This window comes from Callorhinchus milii, unplaced genomic scaffold (genome assembly GCF_018977255.1).
Source record: "Callorhinchus milii isolate IMCB2004 unplaced genomic scaffold, IMCB_Cmil_1.0 Scaffold20, whole genome shotgun sequence".
NCBI classification, from domain to species: Eukaryota; Metazoa; Chordata; class Chondrichthyes; order Chimaeriformes; family Callorhinchidae; genus Callorhinchus; species Callorhinchus milii.
The window spans coordinates 7,943,383-7,959,186 of NW_024704761.1; the positions used below are offsets into that span (position 1 = coordinate 7,943,383).

At 41.9% G+C, this 15,804-nt stretch overlaps 1 long non-coding RNA gene across 1 annotated transcript in view; it reads right to left on the reverse strand.

The window, feature by feature from the left end:
- Nucleotides 1-1,087: 1,087 nt before the first annotated feature.
- The window catches only part of LOC121850495, a 252,680-nt gene continuing 237,963 nt past the window's right edge, over nucleotides 1,088-15,804 (reverse strand). The window contains exon 3 of the long non-coding RNA XR_006085615.1: nucleotides 1,088-1,131. This is a non-coding gene — a long non-coding RNA (uncharacterized LOC121850495). The remainder of the gene's footprint in view (nucleotides 1,132-15,804) is intronic.

Sequence of the window (15,804 nt, forward strand, 5' to 3'; positions counted from 1 at the left end):
TAGAATAATAAATACAATCAACATTGTGCAAGATCTATATAGGCAATTTACAACTATCAACACTGTAAGAATTTAATGGCACAAAGCATTCAAGAAACAGGTTATCCAGCATTTTCCCATGCTTATGAGACATCAACTCCATACATTTGGCATAACATATCGTAAGGAAAGCTGTAACCCTTACCTTTACTATAAAACCGAGAACCTCATATGATTAGCACAACTAAGCAATGGCTTATTTTATATCAAATAAACGAGATGTCTATGCGTTTGCCAATACCAATGCCACGACCAGTACTTTGCTGGACAGATGATTCATTCAAAGTTGAAGAGGAAGCTTATTGCATTGAATTGTTGCCTGACAGTATAAATGTGACCAGAGGAGATAAAAGCACATTGACTGGTATCTAGTCGGTCATCTACTGTCACCCATGCTTGAGAGTTGTTAAATAAAGGCACCCTAGGAGCAAACCTCTGATAAAGAACCCCCCCCCTTAATGTGGCTTCATAAACAGCAGCCGATATCCTTTATAAGGGTAACTGGGGTAGTGTCTCGTGATGTTACATTGAGGGGCGTTCTGCATAAAGCAAGACTCCCAGGCTACTGCTCATCAAGAGCTTTCAAATATAAAGCATAAGACTCACTGAGACATATCAGTATGTATGCAAATAATTTCCATGTAACATTAAGGGTTTGGCAATTCAGCAGAACAACCTTCCTCTTTAAATAACATGAGCAGGCAATACTAACATACATTTTCTACAATCACTTGATTGTGCAGCAAATTGTCTAAGCTATAACAGCACCCGAGTTGTCTACAGGTGAAAGGAACTCAAGTAACATTTCTGTCCTGCTGTACAGAAGGGATTTCTGCAAAAGTTTAATTTTTAAAATTTTCCTAATCATCCAATAATGTCAATATTTAACATCTAATGGTTCCTGATCATGAAGCTCTCTACAACATGCATGGAGAAAATTAATCAGCTTTCCTTTCAGCAGATGTTAGCACTCTTGTTGGCTTTCTAACCATGTATAGTACAAATACAGCTTGTATCTCTTACCCTGTGGATTCTTAGAGATGTCTTAATCTGAAGTTGGCATGAAAGTCCTCTGTATTACCACCCAGGATTCTGCAGAATGAGAAACAGAGTTGTGAGATTAGGATTGAAATGCCAAGAGATGTACGAGAGGATTTGGGTATAAAATAGCAGTCAATGGTTTCTAATGACAACACAGTGAGATGAGGAGTAACTCTTTGAATCATTGGCATCCAGTTGTAGCTTTCTAACGGCGTTCTCAATATCAGCGATATTCAAACAAGTTTTATACACCAACTTCTGAATTATGTAAGACATACTCACACCCAAAACTGACATGTCAGTGCAGTGTTGGGGGAGCGGTGCATTGTCAGAGGTGTCCTGCTTCGGATGAGACATTAAACCCAAGTCCCATCTGCCTGTTCAAGTGGTTGTTAAAGATCCTGTTGTGCTACTCGAATAGAGAAGGGAGTGTCTATAGTTTTTTGCTACAGCAGCATAGAGAGAAAATAACCCAAGCAAAGCACGGAGCGAAAACAATTTATTCTGCTCACCAAACTCACTCTTTCCAATGAGTAGAAAATGGTGTTATTGATATCAGTCTATCCTTGCAAAATACCCTCTTACCTCCATCTCAATTTTCACTCTTAACCACATTTGTTATGGCAATAATGCATGTTCAGGTACCTCTTATTGCTGATGGAGTATTTTTTGCAATAGTGTAAAAATCACTTGTTTATCCTTCGACACCCTCGATCCTTTCTGTTGTAATTTCTTTTCCTCCTTGGCCCTGAACTGCAGCAACCTCTCACCAATGGCTGATCATCCACAGGCTTAGCTCATTCTTACCTACAAGTGTATCTCCCTCTAGATGCAATGAATAGAGAGGATAGGCTTATGGTACTCGGGATTGTCAATTACATTCTAAGGCATAGTCAAATGATGTATTAAGCATGTTCTATTTGGGTTTCTTTCCACCTACACTCTTGGCTTTTGAATAGGCTTCCTTCCAATAGTCTGCACCTTTGCCATTTGTTTTTGCTCTACAAGAACAAATCGATTTCCTGAGCATCAAAATGCAGCATAGCAACTCGGAGTTTGACTAAAAGCCTTCTGATACACAGGAAGGAAGTGGCTTGCAACGAGGCAACTCATTTCACTAAATCTACTGAATTATTCATATAAGAGCTCGAGAATTACTTTCAAACGTGAGATTTATTGTGCAACTCAACCAGTCGTTTACTGTCAGACCAGCGGATGGATGCTGGAGGAAGTTTAAAGGCATCTGCATTGTTGATGCAACATCGTTAATATTATCATTCTGATGGGTTTGCAGCCAACGAAAAACTAAAGGGTTGAAGATTGACGCGGACTGAGCTATGGGTGTGACCGGGTCAAAGCCTTTCTTCTAAAGCAACAAACGTGAGCAAAGTTTCCCCCCTCAGACCTTGGCAATATTGTGGTTTAATACAAATATGTGTCAGAAATAATAATAATAATTCTTGCATTTGATATAGAGCCTCAAAACACTTTGTAAGATATACTGTAAATTGAATTGACTGTATATTTGTGGGCGAAACATGGCAGCTAATTGCATACAGAGTAGTGTCCCACAAACAGTCGTGGATTGAGTGACCAATTTATTATTTTTTTTCAAATTATTGGAACAGGCGAAAAACAAAACTGTTTTGTTGATTGTAGTTTATTATTTTGTTAGAAAAAGGTCTTCTCTCACTCACTCAAAATGTTGGACTTCCCGTTGCTCTGACCTGGTTTAAAATCCAGGAGACTTTTACTGGCAGGGAGAGAGGGAAAATGCAGGTGAGTCATAAAAAAATAACCAAACACGGAACAGGAGAGGGCGTCAAGCTCCATCTCCACACACCATGTCCAACCCTCAGCTTAAAAGTACTGCCCACCGTCTGTCTCAGTTTACAGACCGGAATACACAATCTCAATCAGTTAACAGCCATGCGTTCATAGAAACCATTCTAACCTATGTACATCTGCTAGTTGGTATCCTTATTACAACTCTCATTAATTATTGGAGTGGAAAGTCTGTTACCTGGTGAGTGCGAGGAGGAGTGGTAGACTCCTTCTAATCTCATGGCTTTCCTGAGAACTGATGAGTCTCCTCACCCCTGCTCAGTCCGCCATTCAGATGTCTAACTTGAGAGTATCGTTGACTAAGTGATCCTATCTGGTCACACAGCAATGTCCCACAAACAGCCATGAAGTGAATGACCAATTTTATTTGTGGGGCTTGTTAGCCAGGGTCCCAAGGAGAACTCCCTTCTCTTTTCAAGTAGAGCCGTGGGATCTTTAACATTCACTTACACAAGCAGGTGGGATCCTGGTTTTGACATCTCAAGTGAAGGACAGCATATCCGACAACATAGCACACCCTTAGGACTTTCCTGGAATTTTAGCTTAGACTATGTGAGTTTCTACGCCTATCCTCTCTGATCCAAATCCCTGCTCGGGTCCAAATCCCTGACTGTCTAGTGCCTTGGGACGTCCTCCCCACATGAAAGGTGCTATACAAATGTTATTTGCTGTTGTTCTTGAGCCCACAAACTTCTGACTCGGAGCCGAGAGTGCAACCAATTGAGCCGAGCGAGAGCCTGGCCAGGTTATTCATTTGTGGCAATACCTTTCTGAGAATTGAGGCTACAATATCAGCTTTCGCTCTGGAGTTCTCAAGATAGAAAGCTTGGCATCAGAGCAGGTATTCTGCAAATGCCTAAATCAGCTATCCCAAGCCATTCTCTAAAGGAGGCACAGTGGCACACTTGTCTGCAAAGTGTTGAATAATCCAGGCAGACAACATATTCACCTTAAGGGAGTTTAGACTGGCATCAAAGACTTAAATGGAACCCTATGACTTTCTAAGTTGAATTTCAATGAGGAGGACATGTTGTATTTGTGAAAGGAAAAAAACACAATAAAATGGCAAATATATGGAGAGAACTTATCAACAGACAGTGAAGGGTATAACCTGCACAATTGAGCAGAAGATTGAAATTCTTATGTGGGTCTCATGAGATTCCTCCGATTGTGATAACTGCCCTCCCCCACCCCATTCTGAATTTTTTATTCTATTCCACCAGGAGGCAATTTTGTTGACAAGGCATAAAGAAATGTCAAGAAGTGAGAAGAATTCTTCAAGCAACCTGCTGTGAGCGAGGCAGCAAAAGAACTGTCAGCTCAGGATTCAGGGCTATTAGATTTGGAGACAGCCTTATCGAAGGAATCTTGGGGGAAATTGGATGGGTCGACCAGATAGTCCAATGTCAAACTCTGGCCTGGAACGGTTACTATGTTTGCTGCGATATTGGAGTCAGATTGTATCAACACTCACAAAAGAATCTCACCATACACCTGCACATGTATGAATTTGACAGGGTCTGGCCAACTTTATGAACACAGATTATCCAGATGCGTTTTGTGTGTGTGTGTATATATATATATATATGTATACATATATAATACACACACCACAAATGCAAGTTATTCGGCTTCATAAGGGAATTAGGGTCTCAGGTCTGTGCGTGCAGTAATGCTTTCTTATTAATAGAGGTCACTAGTTTGGTTGCAATTCAAAAGCACAGCAGCAGCATCTGTTGGTAGTAAAACGGTATTGCCCTGAATCTTTATGTTTTTCTTCCCCCAGCAGTTCCTCTGTACACATCGCCTGCCACAGACCTCACACGAGTAGTTTTCACTTAATTATAGCAATTGGGTACGGCATTTACTGCCTGGTTTACTGTTGTTCCGATTCTCACACTGCAGAGTGTTTTGATTCAACAGCAACCCAAACAGGAAATTAACCGGAATGCAAGACAAGAACATTTTGTCTCTTCTGGCACAGAAAGAGTAATAAACGGCACAGCGATTTAGAATAAACTGTTTATTATCCTTCAAATAAACTCTTTGCGAAAGATATTCTAGTATCAAATAATCTTTACCTCTCCCACATGCATCCCACACAAGGCTCTTAAAGTATAGATAATTGAGATTTGGGGAGGGGGGATGGGGGAAGGTGGAAGGAAAGGGCTCTGTCAGGTTCATCTCATGTCATATTTTTATGTAATAATAACATAATAATCCTTGAATTTGATACAGCGCCTTTTCACATTTTCAAGACGTTTCAAGCGCTTCACAGAAATATACTGCAAAGTGAAATGACTGTATACTTTGTGGGCGATTTTACAAATGATGTCTAGAGTCTGACCCTCCCTGGACCTCTGGAGAGGCACTTTAGATATATATGAATTTGATTATTCCTCAGGAGAGAATTCAGTGAGAGTTGGAGGGAATGTGTTGACAACAGACATTAAAGCATTTCTGAAATCATGTGTCAAATCAGTCTGTGGGTGTTTTGGATCATAACTGTAATTGCTCAGTGCAAATGACAGTAAGTTCCTGCGAGGAAGCTTTCAGCAGGGCAAGGAAGCCGTTAGCACACCGGAGCTTCACAGACAGCTGTAAATCAGCGAGTGTCATTTCATACAGTACTTAAACAGGTGGGGGGTGTGGGGGCGGGTGAGTAATGTTGTGTCTGAATCCAACCAAAACTGTGTAAAAAGAAGTTAGAATCCGTTTTGCTCCCAGCTGAAAAGCGATGAGGAGCAAGAATTCCGATTTGTGCTTCCCGCTTATTCTATTCCTTTCATATCTTTCCTGCAACTTCCAAGATTTTCCAGGAGGAGCTTTGAATGGAGCCCAGCCCAATTTGCACCCTCTGCCTTGAATGTGCTCCAGGAGCACCTGGAGCCATGTTTGTCCCAGTTTCTCTGGGCGTTTGGGGAGCGAATTGCTGCCCAGATCCCAGTGATTTGCTGCCTCACGTGCAATATGAACCTTGCGATAAAGTCCTGCTCCGAATTGCTGCTGCTGAAACAATAACTTGCATTTATATAGTGCCCTTCACGCAGGGCAACATCTCAAAGGGTTTGATGATGGCGTAGTTTATAACACCAGCAAAAACAAATTACATTTGTATAGCGCCTTTCACATCAACAACACTTGCATTTATATAACTGGACTTGTGGAGTCCTGTAGCTCAGTGGTTAGAGCACTCGCTTTGCAAGCAAGAGACCCGAGTTCAATTCCAGGCAGAGGGCGAAACCTTGGGCAAGTTTCCTTACTCCACACACAGCCTAATAATAATCCCTCCAAAAAACAAAACAATAATAAATTGGTCATTTTCAATCTACGACTGTTTGTGGGACATTGCTGTGCGCAATTGGCTGCCGCGTTTGCCCACAAATATACAGTCAATTCACCTTACAGTGTATTCTGTGAAGCGCTTTAGGACTTCCTCCCGACGTGAAAAGCGCTATATCAAATGCAAGGATTTATTATGTATTATAACTGCCTTCACACAAGACAGAGTCTGGGAGTGCTTACTCGCAGCCTAAACGCATTAACAATATCTTTGGTTAAGTATTAGAAACATCACAGTACTCGAGTAAAGGATTAAAAGCAGTGCGGATACCATTAATCTGTCATCATTTATTGAAGCACAAACCGCATGTGTGCTTTGCTACTGATTTTAAATACCGAAGATCATGGGGGCATAACAAGGGAGGGCTGGGATTTTATCAAAGGAGACACAAGCTGAAATAAGCATGACGTCCAATGACATTGCATTCTTTGCGACTGCCTGTGCTTGTCAATGCAAATCACAGCTTTACGTCACATGTCTAGACACAAGCAAATAACTGTACTGACTGAATGACAATGACCCTTCAGCAACGAGAAATTGAACCAAAATCTTATCCTTAGAGCAAAGGGATGGAAATTTACCAACCCTTCACACATTTGTGAAAGGCACTCTGTACTGCTCAATTTTTTTTAAAAAATTTTTTAAGTATAATCTTTGGGGTACAGGTCTATCTTATACTATTTCACTTCACGTTCCATCTACGATGCTGCCGCTGAATGCTGATAAAACTCTGAGCCTTTTAACCCGTGTGACCCAAGTCATTAAAAACAATTACACTCCTGCAGTATGCTGGGACCATTCAAAACTGTCGTTAAACCCTGTAATAGGAAATTCTCCAGGTTCCCATTTATTGCAAACAGGAATCCATGGGAGAAATCCGTATGATTATAAAGCCGTTCTGAGCTCCCATTAAACTACATTTTCTGAAGACAAGACAGACCTTGCAAGCTCCCTGGTCTCCAGTTTATAATGGTATTGCTCAGCAATAGAAACAGCCAGTTCCACTGATACCAGAGCAAGTTCAAAATGTGAGGCCAAGTCTCAAGTTATGTGGAAACTTCCTCTGCCCCAAACATTTAAAATACAAATCTATTTTACTTATAATAATAATCCTTGCATTTGATATAGTGCCTTGTCATGTCTTCGAGACGTCTCAAAGCGCTTCACAGAATATTCTGTAAAGTGAATTGACTGTGTATTTTGTGAGAAAATGTGGCAGCCAATTGCGCACAACAGTGTCCCACAAACAGTCATGGATTGAGTGACCAAATAATTTTTTTCTTCTTTGAAGGCATTATTACCCCTGGAAAAGCGATCCACCAATCAACTCCAAAGAGGTTCCCATTTACTGCTAGGTAGACAGAGACATATGTGTGGAGTAAGGAAACTTACCTAACCTGTCGTCCTGCCCGGGAATCGAACCCAGGTCCTCTCCCTTGCGAGCTGAGTTCTCTAACCACTAAACTACAGGACTCCACTTACAAAACACATGCAAATGGGCTTGACGATAGCCCACACCAAACTGTGCACCACATAACAGGTCCACAATACAACAGTGTCCATAGAACAAATTTTAAAATATAGGATAGCTTGTGTTTTCTCCACAGAAATAATGAGAGATTACAAACGTAATCTTATTCAGGGTCCACATGTTAACATAAAATCACAGAAAGTTTACTGCTATGCAACTCAAGTTAACAGCTACCACTGCACCCACTTAAACAGGCAATGTCACTGCACCTCGACTCAACATTTCTTCCAAAGGTTGGTATATCTGACATTGCAGCACTCTCCCAATTACTTCACCTGAAGTCAGCCTGGGAATATTGAACCTGGTTATCTCAATTCAGTTCGTATCCATAGTCACATCATCGAAAGGTCGGTAAAATGGTCAGGCTTTAAGCTTTCAGCGTTTCTTGGTGATTCCCAGGAGCATAACACTGAGAGTGCTTGCTCAGGCTCTGAATTCAATTGCCACAAAATACTTTGTCGAGCTTAATATAGGGGTAGGTAATTGTGCTGTACACCTGAAGCTCACTCAATAGCTGATTCTACCATTGAGAAATCCAAACCCAGCCTCGAGGTTTACAAATCAGGCAAAGAATAGCCCAAATCTAAATTGGTTGGCAGAATGTCTAAACTTGCTTACAGGCGACAGAGCAATCAGTGTCATAAGCACAAAGTCACAAACCCAGCCTGACAAACACAGATAATAAACAGATCCTAAAAACAATTGACCTTCGGCAATTGGTCTCCCTCGGATCCCATTGGAATCACTTTAATTTAAGCTTTATTGAAGATGTTGCTCCTTTCCAAATATAGAACACGTATATCCACTCTCAGGTGCTAAAGAATACAGCAATTTGTATAACAGCCTATAGACCTTAAATGTCATCTGACAGCGATTCAATGGAGATTGAATACAATTCCAGCAGCATGAATACTAACCAGAAGATAACTCAGAGATCTAATTACAAGAACAAATAGAACATGAATACCAGAGCCTAATAAAAGCAGGAATAAATTTTATCAGACTTGTCAACTCAGATATTTGACATTAGACTTTGTGGCTAAATAACTTTTTGTCCTAATGCTAAGGATGAAGAATATTTGTTTGAATTTGACTCATCTCTTTCAGGTACAGCAAGGTTACTTGTAGAAGGGGCTAATCCCTTCATGTATCATTGATTTGTCTTTGCTTTTCAAAAGTGACGTGACTTTGCCACATTTCCATCAGAAGTTTTGTTACTTCACACAGGCCTGAAGAAGTTAAACCTCTTTGATAAATATCACAGAACTGTGCTGATTTAGTTCACAATGCAGCGGCCTCTGAATTGCAAAGGAAGATGGCAGAGACTGATCAAAGGGCTGGCTTCAAAAAAAAGAACTTGCCCATTAAAAAAGTAACCTTTTCATAAAACGAAACAGTAAAATGTGAATTATTCTCTCAACCCTCCAGGATTTGATTTCAACAACGTCCATAACTGAAAGAGCAAACATAGGCATTTCCACTTGCACAGTTTCACACAGTGTGTTGGTTGGATCTGGAACTCACTGTCTGAAAGGGTCGTGAAAGCAGATTCGCTAACAACTTTCAAGAGAGAAGTGGATAGATATTTGAGGAGGTCAAATTTGCAAGGTTGTGGAGAGAGAGGGATTAATTTGGACAGCTATTTCAAGAGCTAGCACGGGCATGATGGGCAGAATGACCTCCTTCCGTGCTGTATAGTTCTATGATTCTATAACAGCAAGGTTCAGTTTGGAGTGGGGTTTGATCCCACTGCATATTGTTGCTATTCATTTGGCAGTGATTTTTGTGGAGTGTGTAACATTTCAAAATGAGAATGGGGGAAAAAAATGAACCCAGAACAATACGCTTTGGATTGCAAACCAGTAGATCAAGAGAAGGCACCAATTATAACAATAACAACAACAACAACATCCATGTATATATCATGTCCCCTCATGCAGGGTAGCGTGCCACAGTGCCTAATTAACAACTGGAACAGTTTGTCCACAGGGTGAGTGGTTAAAAAACAGCTTGATGCTGGGATAGGAGGATGGAAAGGTAATCGCATTTTGAAATATGAGCTCATATGGGCCGAAGGGAGTTCTTCATCCGAACTGATCTTGTAATCTTGTGAATGCACCGAGAGAAAAGGCACTTTTTTTCACCCTATGTTGTAGAGAGCCCTGCGCTAAACCTCGCACCTTCTCCAAGCTCGCACTGATGGTGTGTTGGCAGGGAATGAGGAATTGTCTGCTCCAAGCAGTTGTGGAAGTAAAGCCCAGAAATTCTTTACATGGAGAATTAGTTAACTGCTGGATGAAGAGCAATATTAGAGGCAGGAGCCATGCGGGGATCTGCACAAACAGTGCGATGTGCTGCACTGGGGGGACTGCAGCTGCTCTTAGCACTAACTCCAAACTTGCATCCTGTTAATTCAAAGGGGCTGCACTGCACATTTGGCGCTGGTTACACTGCAACAGCTGCGTGACTGACTCCAACACCAAATGTGTACATAATGCGATGCTAACAGATGCATTAGATGGATTCCCAATTAGAACGTGGACCTATTTGGATCTGAAAGCAACTCTCCAGCTCGTCCCGGCCCTTGCAGTCTTTTGGCCTCTAATCGGCCTCATTAATCAGCTATTAACGACTTGCAGTCGGGTTACAAACCGTAGAACGTGCAAAGCATTTTGGCTCCAAGGAGAATTTTGCTAAATCACGCTATTTTCCCAGTCTTCTATCTCTGAGCACATTTTTTTCCACTGCCCCTCCCCGCCGTTGGGATTTCAAAAAGATTAATAAGTTACACGTCGACAAATACTCAAGAACAAATACTTCCAAGAGCGATTTGGAAAGGATTCAAACAATCCATGAATATTAGGAAGTTGAATTGATCTATCGTCCCCAATACCTCTTTTAACTGGTGTCATGTTGATTTGGCGATTTATCCATCAATAATAAGCAAGAGTTGATTGCACGTTCGCTGATAGAAGGCGGTTTCCCAAAGCACTCTGCGGTACACCTGTGTTTCATACACCTATTCTTTACAAACCCTCAACCCACCCCCCCCCCCCCCACACACACACACACACACACACGCCGTACAATTCCCTGAGAGATGCCAACATTCAATGGTTAAACACAAAGTGGAACGCAGAGGGCAACAGGTGCTCTGGAAAGCTGCCTGCACTCCAATCTGAGATTGTACCTTTTTTTTGTACTTTAAAAAAAATTGCACTCAGCGAGTCCCAATCCGATTAAGGGCATGTAACAGATTAACGACTGATTAACTAATTGCTGCCCCCTAGTAGAAAAGAAACAGTTTGCTGGAGTGTACGCGATCTGTGGGCGATTGCTTACAAGGAGAGTCTTGGCGGCTGCAATGTCGTTAAGGCTCCGTAGATCTCATTTTGAGAAAAGAAATGGAATTGTAGCATTGAGGCGCTGGCTCGTGAAGAATCACCCCCCCCTCACCCCCCCTCCACCCCTCTGCAACAGGGAGGGAATTGAGTCTGACCCCAACGGCTATTGATCTCTGAAGAAGAAACAGAGCGAAAAAAAAAATTGTGTTTTGCGAAAGTTGATTTCCACTGTCCTCCACGGCAGCGAAACAATATCTGTCACTGTTCCACATCACTTTGTCACCGACACAAGTTACCAGGAGGGTCAGATCGGGTGGCCTCGAAGGACCTTCTTCATCCAAACCAATCTTGTGATCATGAGAAAATGTAATGAAACGTTGAAATTTCATGTGATATCCCCATAGAATTATGCAGAGCCTTACACTGCGAAAACGGGTCAAATGCCCAACTAGTCCATGCCGGTGTTCATACTCCACATGAGCCTGCACCCCTTCTTATGCTCTCTCCTATCCTCTTCTCTTCTCTTCTTCCCTCATGTATGCATCGACTTTTCTCTCAAATACATCGATGCTTTCAGCTCCCACATTTGCCACCGTACAGAAATTCCTCCTGCAAGGCTTATGAATAAGTGGAAGTTTGGAAATCTCTGTGTGTAACGAAACATCGATGCAAACAGCTTGGATTTATATAGCGCCCATCACAGGGTATCATCGCGGAGTGATTAAAGATCCTTATTTTGAAACACTGCTCAACAATTTCATATTTTATTGACACATTCCCAAAGAATTGGCCCAAAATAAGATGGAATCATATCACCGCAAAACAGATAACAATCCTTGCATTTGAAGAAGTGCCTTATTATGTGGCAGGGTCGCCTCAAAGCTCTTCAGAGGATACACTGTAAAGTGCGGTGACTGTGTGTGATGTGGGAGAAGTGTAGTGACTGTGTATTTGTTCGCAAAAATCGCAAAATCTTGACCTCAGGTTCAAATAGGTTTGATTTTTCAGGAGCGCATGTCTTTCATGTACCACTGGCAATGTTGTATTGTTTCCATTTTACTTAGGGGACTCTCGACTTCAAAGCAGCATTTTTCAGCGGCTTCTAAAGCACCTGGAGCTGCTCTGTCTTGTTTACTGATGTTGTCTGCAATGGGACAGGGACCGCTGAGACAGGCCACACAAACCGGCTGATCCAGTTTCCTGTCTAGCTCAGAGCAGCATGCCCTCGTGTAGTGAAGCTTTTGGGGGAGAAAATGGGGGTGGGGGTTAGGGAGGAAACCAGACTGACTCTGAGTGGATACAAAAGAACTTTACTTACACAACAAAGGAGCCATCATTTCATTATTACCCAGGTAATAATTATAGTACTGTGCAGTTTATAAGGACTGCGTTCACCAATAAAACATGTGGAGTCCTGTAGCTCAGTGGTTAGAGTACTCGCTTTGCAAGCGAGAGACCTGGGTTCGATTCCCGGCAGGGTGAAACCTTGGGCAGGTTTCCTTACTCCACCCAGAGCCTAATAATAATCCCTCAAAAAAACAATAATAAATTGGTCATTTCAATCCACGGCTGTTTGTGGGACACTGCTGTGCGCGATTGGCTGCCGCATTTCACCCACAAATATACAATCAATTCACTTTACAGTCTATTCTGTGAAGTGCTTTGAGATGTCTAGAAGACGTGAAAAAGCGCTATATCAAATGCAAGGATAATTATTAATATATACAGTCACTACACGTTCACGGTAAACCCTGTGAAGCACTTTGAGATGTCCTCCTGATGTGAAAACGTTGTATGAAATGCAAGGATTATTGTTGTTATTGTGGAAATCTTTTCACATTAAATAAATGACTCAAAGTTTGTGAGAAACTGAAGTGAGCAATGTTTAAAAGGACAACAGAGGCAGCATTGCAATCTACAGTACTTCAGGGAGAAATGTTGGACTTCCTGATGTGAACCAGGAGGCAGATAGAACCTAAATTAATAACAGCATAACAAAAGGTAAGTGTGACAAAGGCATTGGTCTAGCTTAAGGTTCTGCAGGTCACTAAGCAGCAATTTCTTTCCAATGTACTTGTTGAATGACAGCAACGGCGGAAGAAAAATCTCCCAGGAGCAATTTTCATTATCCAGCATTCCTGAGCTTTGACTTTTTCTACTGCCTTACACTTCAGTAATGTAATAAGACCATTAAACAGCCAAGGATGAGAAAAGGTCATTTGACCCACTAAAGCTCATCCCTTTATTACCCTGACTTAACCCAAAATTGCATCCAGTTTAGTTTTAAATAGGAAATCCCATTATTGTGGTAGATGAAGTGGAGAGGGGATAATGGAAATTCTATTGTAAATGTGCATTGTTAAAGCGAGCTAAATTGCCATTTTCATCCCAACCGACACACACACACACATACACGCACACAGCACATACAGAGTACCTCACCATCTGCCCCATTTAATATTTACCCAATCTGCTATTTAGAATAATAATAATCCTTGCATTTGATACAATGCACTTTACATGGAGAGGACATTTCAAAGCGCTTTGCGGGATTTCTTGTAAATTGTAGTGACTGTGTACCTTGCAGAGTGTCCGTGGCAGCCAATTTGCACGTAGCAACATCCACTGACAGCCCTGATTATGACACCGGTACACTTTGAAGATAGTTCGAGGGAGAGTTCAGGCAACCACAAGTTCATTTCATCAAGACATTAAGGTGTCGTCCACTCTGGAGGACTTTGAATCAAAAGAGGTTTCACAGTAGTTGAGAGCTGAAAATAGTTTCTGCGGAAGAAAATATGTAAAACAAAACAAGACAAAAAAAAAGGTTTGCCGAAACCTCTTGGTTTTTGCAGTTGTAAATAAAAGCTACACTTCCCCTTTGTGATATAAGATTCTCTGCAGCTTGACCCCCCAATTTCCCTGCTTCTTGTGAGCCATTCACTCCCAGGCTGTGTCTATTTATTCTGTGGAATGCCTGGCTGGGTGCTTTATTACCTGCACTATTACAATTCTTTATTAGAGCTACAAGCTTGATATAAAAATCTGCGCCAGCTTTCTACTTCAGTGACAAGAGGCGAGGCCAGTCATCAGTGTAAATAGGCAGGAGTGCGGCAGTGGAAAAAAATGCTGATGCCCGCAGATTTTTACTATACAAGGACCCACTGGCTTGACACCTTGATAAATGAAGGGACGAAAAGGCTGTGAGCGCGCTCGCAAACTGAGGCCAGATCACTGCCATGGTAATAACATCATCATATCTCCCCCCTACACACCCCCCCACACCGCCCTTCCCCTGTGCCCCCCCCAGCCAGCCAGCCAAGTGCTCAGAAAGACCAATCACAATCGCACCAGCTTGCGGCCCTTAAAATCTATAATGGAGTTCCTAAAATTAATTATCGGTGACCAGCGAGGAAGCTGCTTTTACTGGGATATTTTGCACAGAGAGCAATTCTTGGCCACTCTTTCTGTTTGAATTTCCTCCCCATTCGGTTCCCTGCTAATTTCTACTTTTTGCAGCATTCATTGCTCTGTGGTCGTCTTAAGAGCCAGAGTTATATTGTATGTAAGTTTAGATGAAAAAATACACAATTACTGCGTCTCACTCGACCTTCACTGTGCAAAAAGAGGCATGAAAACGTTACGCAATCTGTTTGTCACACACATGGTTGTTTGGTGGACACTGCTGTGTGCAAGTTGGCTGCCAGATTTGCTGACAAAATACTCAGTCACTGCATTCCACAATATATCCTGTGAAGTGCTTCGAGGCATCCCCCTTATTTGGAAAGGCACAATTTAAATGCAAGTTTTGTTTTAATATAATCCGACTTTCAGCATCGGGGATAAAGTTGTCCAATTGCTTTGTCAACTCAACTCTGGGGATGGTTTTAATCTCTGCTCATGACAGAGGCATTTAACTGTCAGGAGACAGATGCAGGCAAACAAATCTCGACTAATTAAAATATCATCACTTGCCTCCGAAGGTGTGACGACAATCCAGGGACCAAAGCATAAGTTTAATAATGTGAACAAGTAAATATTTACTGGCAACCACGCCAATATTGCTGTCACGTCTTTTTCACCGCTGCTAACGTACACTGAACTCCCACTTAAAAAACATCAACAAGACGCAGACTGAATTTTCAGTTGTTTTTCAAGCATCAGGGACCAATAAATGATAGTAGTAATAATCCTTGGGTTTGATGCAGCGCCTTATCACTTCGATGAGACGTCTCAAGGCGCTGGGTGTTTGTGGCCAAACACAAATACACAGCTCTGAGACCCAAAAAGTCTTGTCATCTCAGCCTGAAGGACGTTGCCTCAAAATGTAAGATCGTGCAAAATGTTTTCAGTCGGTAGCACTGTCGCCTCTGAGACAGAAGGCTGTGGAGTCAAGCCTCCGCATCGTGACTTTGAGCCGATTGTCCAGGTCGACAATTCAATGTAACGCTGGGGAAACATTGCATTGTCAGAGATGTCGTTCTTTGGGCGAGATGTTCAGTTGGGCATTAAAGATACCATGGCACTATTTGATATGAGAAGGGAATCCTTCCTGGTGTCCTGGCCAACAATCTCTGTTTGTGGGACATTACTGTGCACAAATCGGCTGTTGGATCTGCCTGCAAAATATACATTTTCAATGATTTGATAAGGCATCAGTT